At 51.1% G+C, this 12151-nt stretch overlaps 1 long non-coding RNA gene across 1 annotated transcript in view; it reads left to right on the top strand.

Annotated features, from left to right (window-relative positions):
• The window catches only part of LOC149124467 (uncharacterized), a 90165-nt gene that overhangs the window by 76155 nt on the left and 1859 nt on the right, over window positions 1-12151 (top strand). The gene's annotated exons all lie outside the window — the stretch shown is intronic.

Here is a 12151-nt window from a genome sequence, read left to right as displayed (position 1 = left end):
GCAAAAAATGACCTAAATGAAAGATCTCTGTGAGTGAGATCGCAGTGGAAAGAATGAGCCATCTAAGAAGGAGGTACCTTTCTCTGAAGGGAAGAGAGAATGTCCACTTTGACTATGGCCTTGTCTAAATAAGGTTGGAGTTTGTGAACTCAAGAGGCTTCCATAGTCTTGGCAGCTCATGACAAGAGCCTCAGGTGATTACTGATGTCATAAATAAGAGTGTCAATTGTTAAATCAACAACAGGAGTCACTGTGCACTTATTCCCCGTGTAGGATCTCTGTCTTTAATGTGTTATACTATGTGAATTAATGGTAAAACTAGTATTCAAACAGTACTTTATATTTTGTGTGTCTGTGTGGATGCTCTCTTGAAATTTTTACTTAGTATATACTAAGTTGATCTTCCATATATAAAGATAATTAAAAATAAATCTTAAGAATGGGATGGGATCCCACTCCTTGGAATTTACCCAAAGGAATTTAAATTGGCAAACAAAAAAGCGGTCTGCACCCTAATGTTTATTGCAGCACAATTCACAATAGCCAAGACCTGGAACCAACCTAAATGCCCATCAACGGTAGACTGGATAAAGAAATTATGGGATATGTACTCTTTAGAATACTATACCGCAGTAAAAAACAATGAAATCCAGTCATTTGCAACAAAATGGAGGAATCTGGAACACATCATGCTGAGTGAAATAAGCCAGTCCCAAAGGGACAAATATCATATGTTCTCCCTGATCGGTGACAACTGACTGAATACCAAAAAGGAAACCTGTGGAAGTGAAATGGACACTATGAGAAACGGTGACTTGATCAGCATAGCCGTGACTGTTAATGAACAACTTAATACATTATCCCTCTTAGTAGTTTTTTGTCTGTTCTACTTAATACTACTGGTTTAATTCTGTAATTAATACACAGTTATTCTTAAGTGTTAAAATTTAACTGAAATGTGATCCCTGTTAAATATAAGAGTGGGAATAAGAGAGGGAAGAGATGTACAATTTGGGACATGCTCAAGCTGACTTGCCCCAAATGGTAGAGTTAGAACATACCAGGGGATTCCAATTCAATCCCATCAAGGTGGCATGCACCAGTGCCATCTCACTAGTCCAAGTGATCAATTTCTGTTCACAATTGATCATAATGAAAGGACTAAGATTCAAAGGGATCACATAAACAAGTCTAGTGCCTGCTAATACTAACTGATAAAATAAATAAAGGGGAGAGCGATCCAACATGGGAAGCGAGATACACAGCAGACTCATAGAATGGCAGATGTCCTGAACAGCACTCTGGCCTCAGAATCAGCCCTAAAGGCATTCGGATCTGGCTGAAAAGCCCATGAGAGTATTTCAGGCATGGAAAGCCAAGACACTCTGGCAAAAAAAAAAAAAAAAAAAAAAAGGCAAAAAAAAAAAAAAAACCAAACAAAAAAAAAACAAACAAAAAAAACCCAAAACCTAAATGAAAGATCTCTGTGAGTGAGATCCCAGTGGAAAGAACAGGTCTTCAAAGAAGGAGGTACCTTTCTCGGAAGGGAGGAGAGAACTTCCACTTTGACTATGACCTTGGCTAAATAAGATAAGAGTTGGAGAACTCAAAAGGCTTCCATAGCCTTGGAAACTCATGACTGGAGCATAGGGAGATTACTGATGCCATAGACAGGAGTGTCAATTGGTAAAGTCAACAACAGGAGTCACTGTGCACTTACTCCTCATGTAGGATCTCTGTCCTTAATGTGCTGTACATTGAGATTTAATGCTATAATGAGTATTCCTACAGTATTTTTCACTTTGTGTTTCTATGGGGGTGCAAACTGTTGAAATCTTTACTTAATGTATACTAAACTGATCTTCTGTATATATAGAAAATTGAAAATGAATCTTGATATGAATGGAATGGGAGAGAGAGCGGGAAAGGGGAGGGTTGCGGGTGGGAGGGAAGTCATCGGGGGTGGGGGGAAGCCAATGTAGTCCATAAGCTGTACTTTGGAAATCTATATTCATTAAATAAAAGATAAAAAAAAAAAAGAATGGGATGGGAGAGGGAACAGGAGATAGGATGGTTTGCAGGTGGGAGGGAGGTTATGGGGGCAAAAGCCACTGTAATCCAAAAGTTGTACTTTAAAAATGTATATTTGTTAAATAAAAGTTAAAAAAAAGAAAATTAACTGTTAAAAAAATGAAAGAAGGTTGATCTGGTAGAAAGAAAAACCTGGCCTTGTTTATTGGCAAGTGGGTTGAACCAAAATCCTTGGTTTTTAGGCTTGAGTCAGCTTCCTGGACCAGTGTCTCTTATTTTATTTATTTATTTATTTATTTATTCATTTATTTTTGGCTGCTGTGCTCTCTGACTTGATGGGGACTATTCCATTAACCTCTGATGTGGTCTCAGCTGTGCGCATCCGCTTTACAACCCTGGAACAGGGCCTCCAGTGATGTAGAAAGGCAGTCTTCTGCCTGCCTGGGAAGCCACAGAGTCCTGGGCAGTGCCGGCACTAGACATTGAAACAGTTTCTGCCTCAGGACTCCAGTTAGCAGCAGCCGCCATGGTGGTGGCTTCAAGGATCCACGGAGACCAGCTGAGATGGGATTAGAGCCAGAAATCAGGAATAAGTTTTGAATGCCTTTGGGGACACTGCATACATTTCCAGATATCTTCAAATAATGTTGAAGCAAGAATCAAAAACACTAAGTTGACAAATAATCTCAGAATTTGAAGGGTCATGAAAATTTAATCCATTCATGTGGCTCTCTGTGTTTGATGTATTTTGATGAAAAAATTATTATAAACTTTTATGTAGTCCACTTTCTGTTCACATATTATCCATCCTCCATCTATTCACCCATATATCCATCTACCTACTTATCTATCTACCCATTCACCCACCCAGTCACCTACCCATCCATCCATTCATCCTCTGCCACTCACACACCCATTCAAGCAGCTGTCCATCCGTCCCCCACCCATCCAGCTACCCATTCACTTACCCATTATCCATCCATCCATCCATCCATCCACCCATTCTTACATCTATCATCAATTCATCCTCCTTGCTTCTATCCATCAACCCATCTGTGTCGCTCCCCCTCTTCGTGGAGGAACGACACAGGACCCTGCGCTGTTCTTTGGTCTGCTTGGCCCTCCCCGGGTTTGCCGCTGATTCCTCCCGGGTTGGCTACTGTCCCTTCCACCTCCGTGGAAGGGCGGTTCCCCCTGGCCACTTTCCCCACTTCCGCGGGGGAGTGGCACACCGCCGGCCGGCTCTCTCGGGGGCTGCACAGGTGTTCCTCAGATGTTCCTCTTAGATGTTCCTGGTGCATGTTCTCTCTCTCCTCCTTTATAGTCCTCCTCCACCAATCCCAACTCGGCTGCCCACACGCCGAGTACGCTGCTCTCCTCCAATCAGGAGCAGGATCAGCTCCTGGAGGTCATCACTCAAGTTGGCAAGAGGCAGCTGCGTAGAAGCTGTTTTCTCCTCTCCCAGCGCCATATTGTGGGAGAGCAGATGCATAGAATAAGTCTTAATTCCAGTAACTCAGTCCAGTCCGGGTTGCTCCCCACACATCTGTCCACTATCCATCCCTCTATTTGTCCACCCACGTATCTGTCCAACCAACCAACCACCCATCTACCTGTCTACCCACCCATTCACACTCATCCATCCATCATCCATCCAACCAACTGTCCATCCAACCAACCAATCACCCATCTACCTGTCTACCCACCCATTCACACACTCATCCATCCATCATCCATCCAACCAACTGTCCATCCAACCAACCAACCACCCATCTACCTGTCTACCCACCCATTCACACACTCATCCATCCATTATCCATCCAACCAACTGTCCATCCAACCAACCACCACCCATCTACCTCTCTACCCACCCATTCACACACTCATCCATCCATCATCCATCCAACCAACTGTCCATCCAACCAACCACCACCCATCTACCTGTCTACCCACCCATTCACACACTCATCCATCCATCATCCATCCAACCAACTGTCCATCCAACCAACCAACCACCCATCTACCTGTCTACCCACCCATTCACACACTCATCCATCCATCATCCATCCAACCAACTGTCCATCCAACCAACCACCACCCATCTACCTGTCTACCCACCCATTCACACACTCATCCATCCATCATCCATCCAACCAACTGTCCATCCACCCAACCACCACCCATCTACCTGTCTACCCGCCCATTCACTGCTGATTCTGGGAATTCAGCAGTGAACAAGACATGATGGATGTTTCCTTGGAATTTCTGTGCTAATGTGTCTGTGTCTTTGTGTGTGTGGCAAACAATAAAAAATGCAAACCCAGGAGTGAAGACATACAGTGCTCTGAGAGGCCCCAAATGGGGATTGGCCTGATGCAGATTATCAGAGGTCGGGATAATGAGTAAGGATTAACACTGTGCTGAGTGAGTGCCAGTAGCCTGTGGTGGGCCAGAGCAGCTAATGGAGGAAGGACCAAGGAAAGGCAGAGCGCTGCGTCAAGAGACAGAGGGCGTGCAACACCTGGATTCTGGAGAGGAAAGCACGTGGGGCCTTGCACGCCTGCTAAGGAGTTTTGTTTGCCCTAGCCACTAATGACCTATCATGACCTGGTCTCCAGTGTGTAGTGATTTGCGTGTAGCTGTTTGACTTTTGCTAGGAAGTGTTTCTTCCTGTTGGGCTGGAATCACTTTTCCTTCTTTGGGCTCTAGGTTGCATCCCCTGGAGCCCTACCGAGAGCACCTGTGGCTTACTCTGCTCCTTCCCCAGATCCTAGTCCCTCCCACTCCCTTGCTCTCTCCATTTAACCATTCCTGCGGGACAGGTTCTAATATCCTTTCTCATCAGTGTTGTCTTCTTTGGGACACACCCCAGTTTGTCAGCATCTGTGCTCGGGGGCAGTGCTGGGACCCACACACTCGAGGTTGGTCCAAGGACGAGGAACCCCCACAGTCCCCTTGTTTAGGAGGCTTTGCTCCCATTGGTATGTCTCCAAGATCAAATTCCTTTTTTGAATGCCCCCTCCCTCTGCTGATTCAAAATAAACTTGCAGTCAACTAAAACCCTAAGTCTGCTTCTTGCAAGCTGCTATCAAACCAGGTGGTTCTCATCCAATATGTATGTAGGCATTTATTTTTAATTTGTACCTTGTCTGCTTCTAAAATTGACTGCAAGCTTGGAAACAACACAAGTACACATCTATCCATTTAAGATGAAGATCCAAGCTACAGCAGCAGCATTACATTTTACAGTAGATTTCCTGAGTGTGAGGAGGTCTGTGTCTCTACCCCTCTTTGATTTCATGTTATTGATTCATGGCTGTCAGTGCTAAGTTTTTCCAAGTCTTCGTCTTGTCTTTGAGTTGTCAGCCTTTCTCAGCAGTGTGTCCGCTGCCCATTTGCTGCCAATCACCATTACATAGTTTGTGATTCTCTAGGCTGGAGATCTCAGCTCCACACTGCACGAGCTGTGCAACATTTTGCAAGTTGATTCACCTGCCTGTTTGCTGTTCTCATTTCTTTAACAGTGCCTCCCTCTCAGAGGTGCGGTGTGGGCTCACTGAATGAAGTCATGCTGTAAAGTCCTTTGAATAGTGCTGGTACATGGGAAGCTATGTAGATGTTTACTTATTTATTTAACTGCTATTACTTTGTCCATGTTTATATAGTGCAGTGTGATAAGTTTGATACATGTGTTTGGTGTGTGCTGATCAAATTATTTTCTTTATCAATGTAAACATTTGCTGAGAATTTACTCACTGCACAATGTGATGGGAACTTAAACACAATGCTGTATCTTATGTTCATGTTAATAGCAGCCGAGTCGTTAATGATAGCCCTTGCCACTCCAGGGTGGGTGAGTCTGGAGTTGGCAAGCAGCCATACCCGGAGGGCACTGGCATTGGTGGGAGTGGTGGACGCCAATGGCTGGGTACATGGTGAGTGCCTGCTGTCCAAGACACCAGGCCAGGGAAGGAGGGGGCTGCATCGCACCTCCCTTCTGCTTCCTGGAGTCCTTACCTGTCCCCTGGCCCTGGCCCTTCTGGCAGGCTCCCGTCTCTCTCCTGCAGAGAGATGGCCTGCTCTGCCTTGCATATTGGTTCCTGGTGGGACACACCCCAGTTGAAGGCACGCTGCCCGTTGGATGCAGCCGGTGATTACGCTTCAGTCGAGGGAAAGGGACTGTGAGTCCTTCTCCTAGGGCCGCTTAGTGCTGAGAGAAAATCGTCAAGGCAGTGAGACCAGCGCTGCCTGTGGGAGTCCTCGGCTGTGCTGGCCTGGGGCATCAGTCCTTGCTTGTGAAGGGTCTCTGGATTAAAGCCAGGCTGCCAGCCACGCCCTGTAACCACAGCAACGCTTCCGCGGCAGCACGTGGCTGGGGCATGTGCACATGTACTGAATTTCCAGTTCAGCCCTGATGCTGATCAGTTGAGCTGGATCATCCCATAGGAAACGAACACAGAAGGCGTGGGGCTGTCCTGGAATCTGACGTTATTAAGCAAAAAATGAGTTTTGGGGAAAAGTTTTGGCCTTTCCCAGTCCCCTCGTGATTTTACATTTACAATTTTCCGCATTACCTGACGCGCACAGCACTTCCCAAGAACAAACAGTCGCCTGCATCTACAGCCTTGAAGACACAACACGTCCTGTGCGGAGATCTCCAGCATAATGCTGCTCTTTCCTGTGTCTTCCTGCCTTCTGGGGACTCGCAAGCTTCAAGACGGGTGAGGGGTGGGGGGAGAGCGCGTGAGAGATCTCGAGAAGGCACTCCCATGCACTGTTGCTTTCTGCACATGCCTGCAATAGCTGGGGCTGGGCCAGGCTGGGCCAGGAGCCGGGAACGCAATCCACATCTCCCATGTGGATGGTAGGAGCCCAACTACTACATCACCACTGTCTCCCAGGGGTCTGCATTTGTAGGGAGCTGGAGTCAGAAGCTGGAGCCAGGAATTGAACCCAGGTCCTCTGATGTGGGATGTGTGTATCTTTTTTTTTCTTTCTTTGATTTCTTTATTTGAAAGCCGGATTTATAGAGAGGCAGAGGCAGAAGCAGAGAGAGGTCTTCCATCCAAGAGTTCACTCCCCAAATGGCCATAATGGCTGGAGCTGGGCCAGTCCAAAGCCAGGAGCAAGGAGCTTCCTTCCTCTAGGTCTCCCTCGTGGGTGCAGGGGCCCAAGGACTTGGGCCATCTTCCACTGCTTTGCCAGGGCATAGTAGAGAGCTGGATCAGAAGTGGAGCAGCTGGGACTTGAACCAGTGCCTATATGGGATGCCAGCACTGCAGGTGTTGGCCTTAACCCACTACGCCACAGCACTGGCCCCAGGATGTGTGCATCTTAACCTGGGTGTTAACCTGGAGGCCTGTGGGTGGGTTAACCTAGTGGTTAACACCCACCTCACAAGCTTCCATTTTAACATGCTTCAAGAATAGATTCCATGTTTACTAAGATTTCTGAATATTCCTTAAGAAAAGTTACATCAGCCGATTTTTATTGCAGTAAAATCATTTGGAATAGCTCTTATTAAAAGCGAACTCTGTTCTACCCTCTCTGTTTTGTTAGGACCAGTGGGGGGCCTTAAACTCTGGAGAAGATTATGGTAATCCTTGCTTTAATTGCTATGTATGATTCCAAGTAAGTACAGCACTGGATTTTAAAACAACAAAGTGATTTCAGGTGGCCGAGGGATGGGGAGGAGGCCTCAGGCACCTGCTGCGGTCTGAAGCCAGCCCTGCGGCCTGTGTTCATTCCTGTGGGAATTCAGTAATTTTCCACATCACTTTCCTGCCACTTTCCTTTATTTTCCATGAAGATGGGACTATTTCCGTCTGTGCACTGCTCTATCCCCAGTATCCAGTGTAGAGCCAGAGCCTGGGACGCATCATGCAGCCAGTCCATCAAGAATAACCGTGAAAGGATCAGTAAGAGTGGACACAAATAATGAAAACATCACCAGTAACATTTTCTGGTTGTGTCAGAGGCACATTTGGTGTTGCTGCGTGGTCTGCAGCATGCAGCCAGCAAGCTCCCCTCGGGCTCAACAGTGCAGGAGTTTCACCAGCTTTGAAATGGCCTCGGGCTGCTTGGGATGCCCTCTTGCCAGGCCTCTTTCAGGAGGGTGACAGCCCTGAGGCGCTGGTGGCTGATGGGATGGTGCTAGCCCTTGCTGACATGGGCACAGATGCTGCTGGTGCCCACTGCTTGAAGAACACTGGGCCTCCAGCTTTTTTATTTATTTTTATTTTTTTATTTTTATTTTTATTTTTATTTTTGACAGGCAGAGTGGATAGTGAGAGAGCGAGACAGAGAGAAAGGTCTTCCTTTTTGCCGTTGGTTCACCCTCCAATGGCCGCCACTGCTGGTGCACTGCGGCCAGCGCACCGCGCAGATCCAAAGGCAGGAGCCAGGTGCTTCTCCTGGTCTCCCATGGGGTGCAGGGCCCAAGCACTTGGGCCATCCTCCACTGCCCTCCCGGGCCACAGCAGAGAGCTGGCCTGGAAGAGGGGCAACCGGGACAGAATCTGGCGCCCTGACCAGGACTAGAACCCGGGGTGCCGGCCGCTAGGTGGAGGATTAGCCTATTGAGCTGTGGCGCCGGCCTCTAGCTCTTTTTTTTTTTTTTTCTTCTTCTTCAAAGTTGAAAATGTCCCAGTCATGGAGGAAAACTGTGGACTTTCCAGGCAGGCCCAGAAAGGCACAGGGAGAGACTGCTCGCAGTGGGACAGGAAGAACAGCGTGGAAGGAGCACTCCTGGGGGAGCACCTGGTTCCGTACGCAGACGTCTGAGTCTGAGACCCCGACATGCCGCCTTTTCGCTGCAGCCACTGGCTTGTGAGTTCCCACGTAAGTCCCTGGGGAGTCGGGGTCCCTAGGGGGTGAGGCCCCCCAAGGCCTCATCTTCTTCTGTGTCCTCTGTTGCCGGTGTTTCTCCATTTCTCTGCTCTCAGGCAGGACTTCCTGTTGGAGTGCGCTGCGGGAACCGGCCTGCTCGGTGCTGTGCGGGGAGGCTGGTGTTGCCCCGACCTGCTTCCCGTGAGGTCGGTGAGTTAGGCTCTTTCTGTGTCATGCTCTCGCGTTCGGTAGACCATGCCAGCTATAGGAAGCCAGCCCCTCATGTTACTCGTATTAGCTTTTTTCTTTTCTCCTCCTGCATTCCAGCCTGCTGCTCCCTGTCACTCAGCGGCTTTTATCCTTGGAGCGATTCGGGCCCTTCCAGCCCTGATGGCTCTGATTCTCTGTAGCCACAAGTGGGGCAGAAAGTGTGGCCTCACCTTGGCGGTTTTGTAAGGCTTGTGTCCTCTGCAACTTCTCCCACCTTCCTCCCATGAGAAAGACCACCAGGCCGTACCTGGACACAAGCAGCCCTGGGCTGGGGGGACTCCCTCCCAGCAGCAAGTCCACAGCACAGGCAGGGCTGTGTGGGTTTTTGATTGACAGCTGTCAGTGTCTATCACTGACTTCCAGGAACCCCAACAAAGGCTCTGAAGAAAAGCAGTGAAGTCGCAGGGGCTGCGCTGGCTGCAGGTGCACCACAGGCAGTGGGGACTGAACCCCTTCCAGAGATTCAGGGCTTCCCCTGGCACCGGGAATGGTGACAGCAGATGCCACCAAGAGCGAGACCAGCAGGAGTCCTGCAGGCTTGGTGTTCAGCTCCCTGGGGGAAGGGAGGGTGAGGACAGGGGAGGCGGGCACAGACTTCTCATCCCTCAGCTAATCTGAATAGCTGGGGCACTTGGCTCTAGGGCCCCTGGGGCGGGTGCACAGGGGCCCAGAGCAAGCATGAGAGTAGGCAGGGAGGGCGCTGGGGTGTGGACCTGACTGCTCCAGCAGAACTGACCGCCATCCCTCCTGCCCGGGGCCTCACAGCTGGGTGCCACTGTACCCAAGCACGGTCTCACGGACCCACAGGGCCGCCCAGCCGCCAGCTCTGCCGCCTTCCATCTCCTGTGACTGTCCCAGTCCCCCGAGATCCTCCCCCCCTCAGAGCCCCTTCCTCTGTGTGTGTCTCCATCTCTTCCCCTCCCGCTCCCCAGTGGGCCTCCACTTCTCCCTCGGTGCTGCGACAGAAGATGCCATGGCTCCGCCACTCTGCTTGTCCCCACCTGAGTTCCTCCGAGTGGCGGTGTGGGGGCTGGGGTCTTCATGAGGCTCTCAGGCTGTGGGAGGGAGTCATGCATTTCTCACGGGACTGCGTCCTGCCATTGAGTCCACCCATGGGTGCCTGGTGCCTTCTGCATGCAGCCGGGGGCCCCTCCGTTTCTCACTGGGAGCCCAGTGGACGCCAGCACCATGCTTCCAGACCTCAGGAACAGTGAGGCGGAAAACCCTCTCCATGCGATCCCCAGCCTTGGTGTCTTGTTGTAGCAACAGAAAATGCTGGTGCATTCTGGCGAGCTCATTTCTTCGTGGTTCGCAAGTTAGCTCAGTTCTGGCTTCCTGTGGGTCTCTACCACACCTTACAGACACAGGCATTCATTTTGTTCAGATTCGGCATCTGCCTGGGGGCCTGCGGGTGGGTTACCTCGCTCCTCATGGCAAAAGCTTTGAGGGCCCAGCTGGTGTGAGAGACCGGGTGGCACACTCGCACGATGGCTGGGCAGGTCGGTTCTGCACCTGCCGGCTTTGGCCTCTGCACAGCGCGGTGACCATGTTCTGCCAAGGAACACAGAAGAGAAGCGGGGGTGGGGCGGGCAGCTGCGCTGACCTCAGATCTAGCGTTGGAAGTCCTGTGTGCCTGGGTGGAGAAGGAGGGAAGGCAGGCCTCATCTGCCCTTGGGGAAGGTGCTGAAGCCACTGCCAGGTGAGCAGGTGGGATGGGAGTTCTGCGGCAGCCAATTTTAGAACTTGAAGTCTGGCTCAGTCCTCGCCGCCCCCGGCCTGCTGAGGAACTAAAGCGGGGCGCTGGGGATGAGGCCTGCTGGGCGGACGCTGGGTTTCCTGCTGAGAATCCACCTCCGTGTCCGGCAGAGCTGCGGTGGGCGCTGCGGAGAAGACACTGTGTGTTGCGGGCCTGGTACCTACGTCATCACGTGTCAGGAAGGGGGCTCCGGCCTGGGGAATGGACCATGCTGGATCTCACGCACCTGCCACCTCCTGATCTCTGTCGGCTTGTGGGTCTGGGAGTGGCCATGCGATTTCCTTCTCCTCCGGGAGACAGAAGAGAAAGGGTTGGGAGGAATCATGGAAAAGACTGCGTGGGCAAATCCCAGCTCCCCTGGAGTGAAGGTGTTGTAGCTGGAGGGTGGCAGCCATCTTGAAATCATGGTGGTCCCTCCGTGGCGGTCTCAAGGATGATGACCGATCTTCCCCCTGCTGTTTAACCGCCAGGTTAGCGGCCCCTGGTCCTGCCTCTCCCAGCCTCGTGTAAGTGAGGCAGTTGGCTCCTGTTACTGCTGGCTGTTCTTCGTGGCTGGAAACTCTGCCCTGGAAAAGCGCAGCTCTAGTGTTTGTGGGATGGAACCGAATTCGCTCAACTCACTTGGCCGAGTCACACCGCCGTCTGCGCCGAGGGTTGCAGAGCTGATTCTGGGCGTGCCCCTGCCCTGCCTCTTCTCCGAACCCCAGGGATGGCACAGGCCAGGTGCCGGCTGTCTCCTGGCAGAGCTCCTGGCCCCCCAACATGCAGCTCATGAGCCACGTCTGCTTTGGTCCAAGCCTTTAAACCACAAAGGGCTCTGGGTGAGCCAGCTCTTGGCGTGCCCGTGGCTTGCGGCCGACACTTGGTGACTGATGACAGCCAGAGAGTGACAATGCCACTGATGGGGAGTGCAGCTGGGTGACACGGCAAGCTTCATGAAGACACCCATGGAATTGCCCAGGCTGCCCCAGGGGAGGCCTGAGCCGCTGCACGTGTGCGCGTCCTCCACAGTGGCTAGGGTTGGCCTTTAATGCAGACTCTACACAAGGCAGGGGAGTGGGGTGATGGCTGGAGAGTGGCGAGGAGGCCCCCGCCCCCTGGCCCTGGGCGGCTGCGTGGTCCTCGCCGCGGGAGACGGTTGGCGGCTGCTGGTGAGTTTGTTTCAGAGGCAGCCTGTGCTTGCCTGTGCGTCTCCTGTGACGCTTGCTCGCCCCTGTGCAGTGTCCTGCGAAGGCCCTGGCCACGTGTGGGTGCTGGGGTGCTGGG

Source organism: Oryctolagus cuniculus, chromosome 10 (genome assembly GCF_051225735.1).
Source record: "Oryctolagus cuniculus isolate XC-2025 breed Fujian yellow rabbit chromosome 10, ASM5122573v1, whole genome shotgun sequence".
In the NCBI taxonomy this organism is placed as follows: domain Eukaryota; kingdom Metazoa; phylum Chordata; class Mammalia; order Lagomorpha; family Leporidae; genus Oryctolagus; species Oryctolagus cuniculus.
The sequence above is the reverse complement of the archived record's forward strand: the minus strand, read 5'-3'. Positions and strand labels throughout refer to the sequence as shown.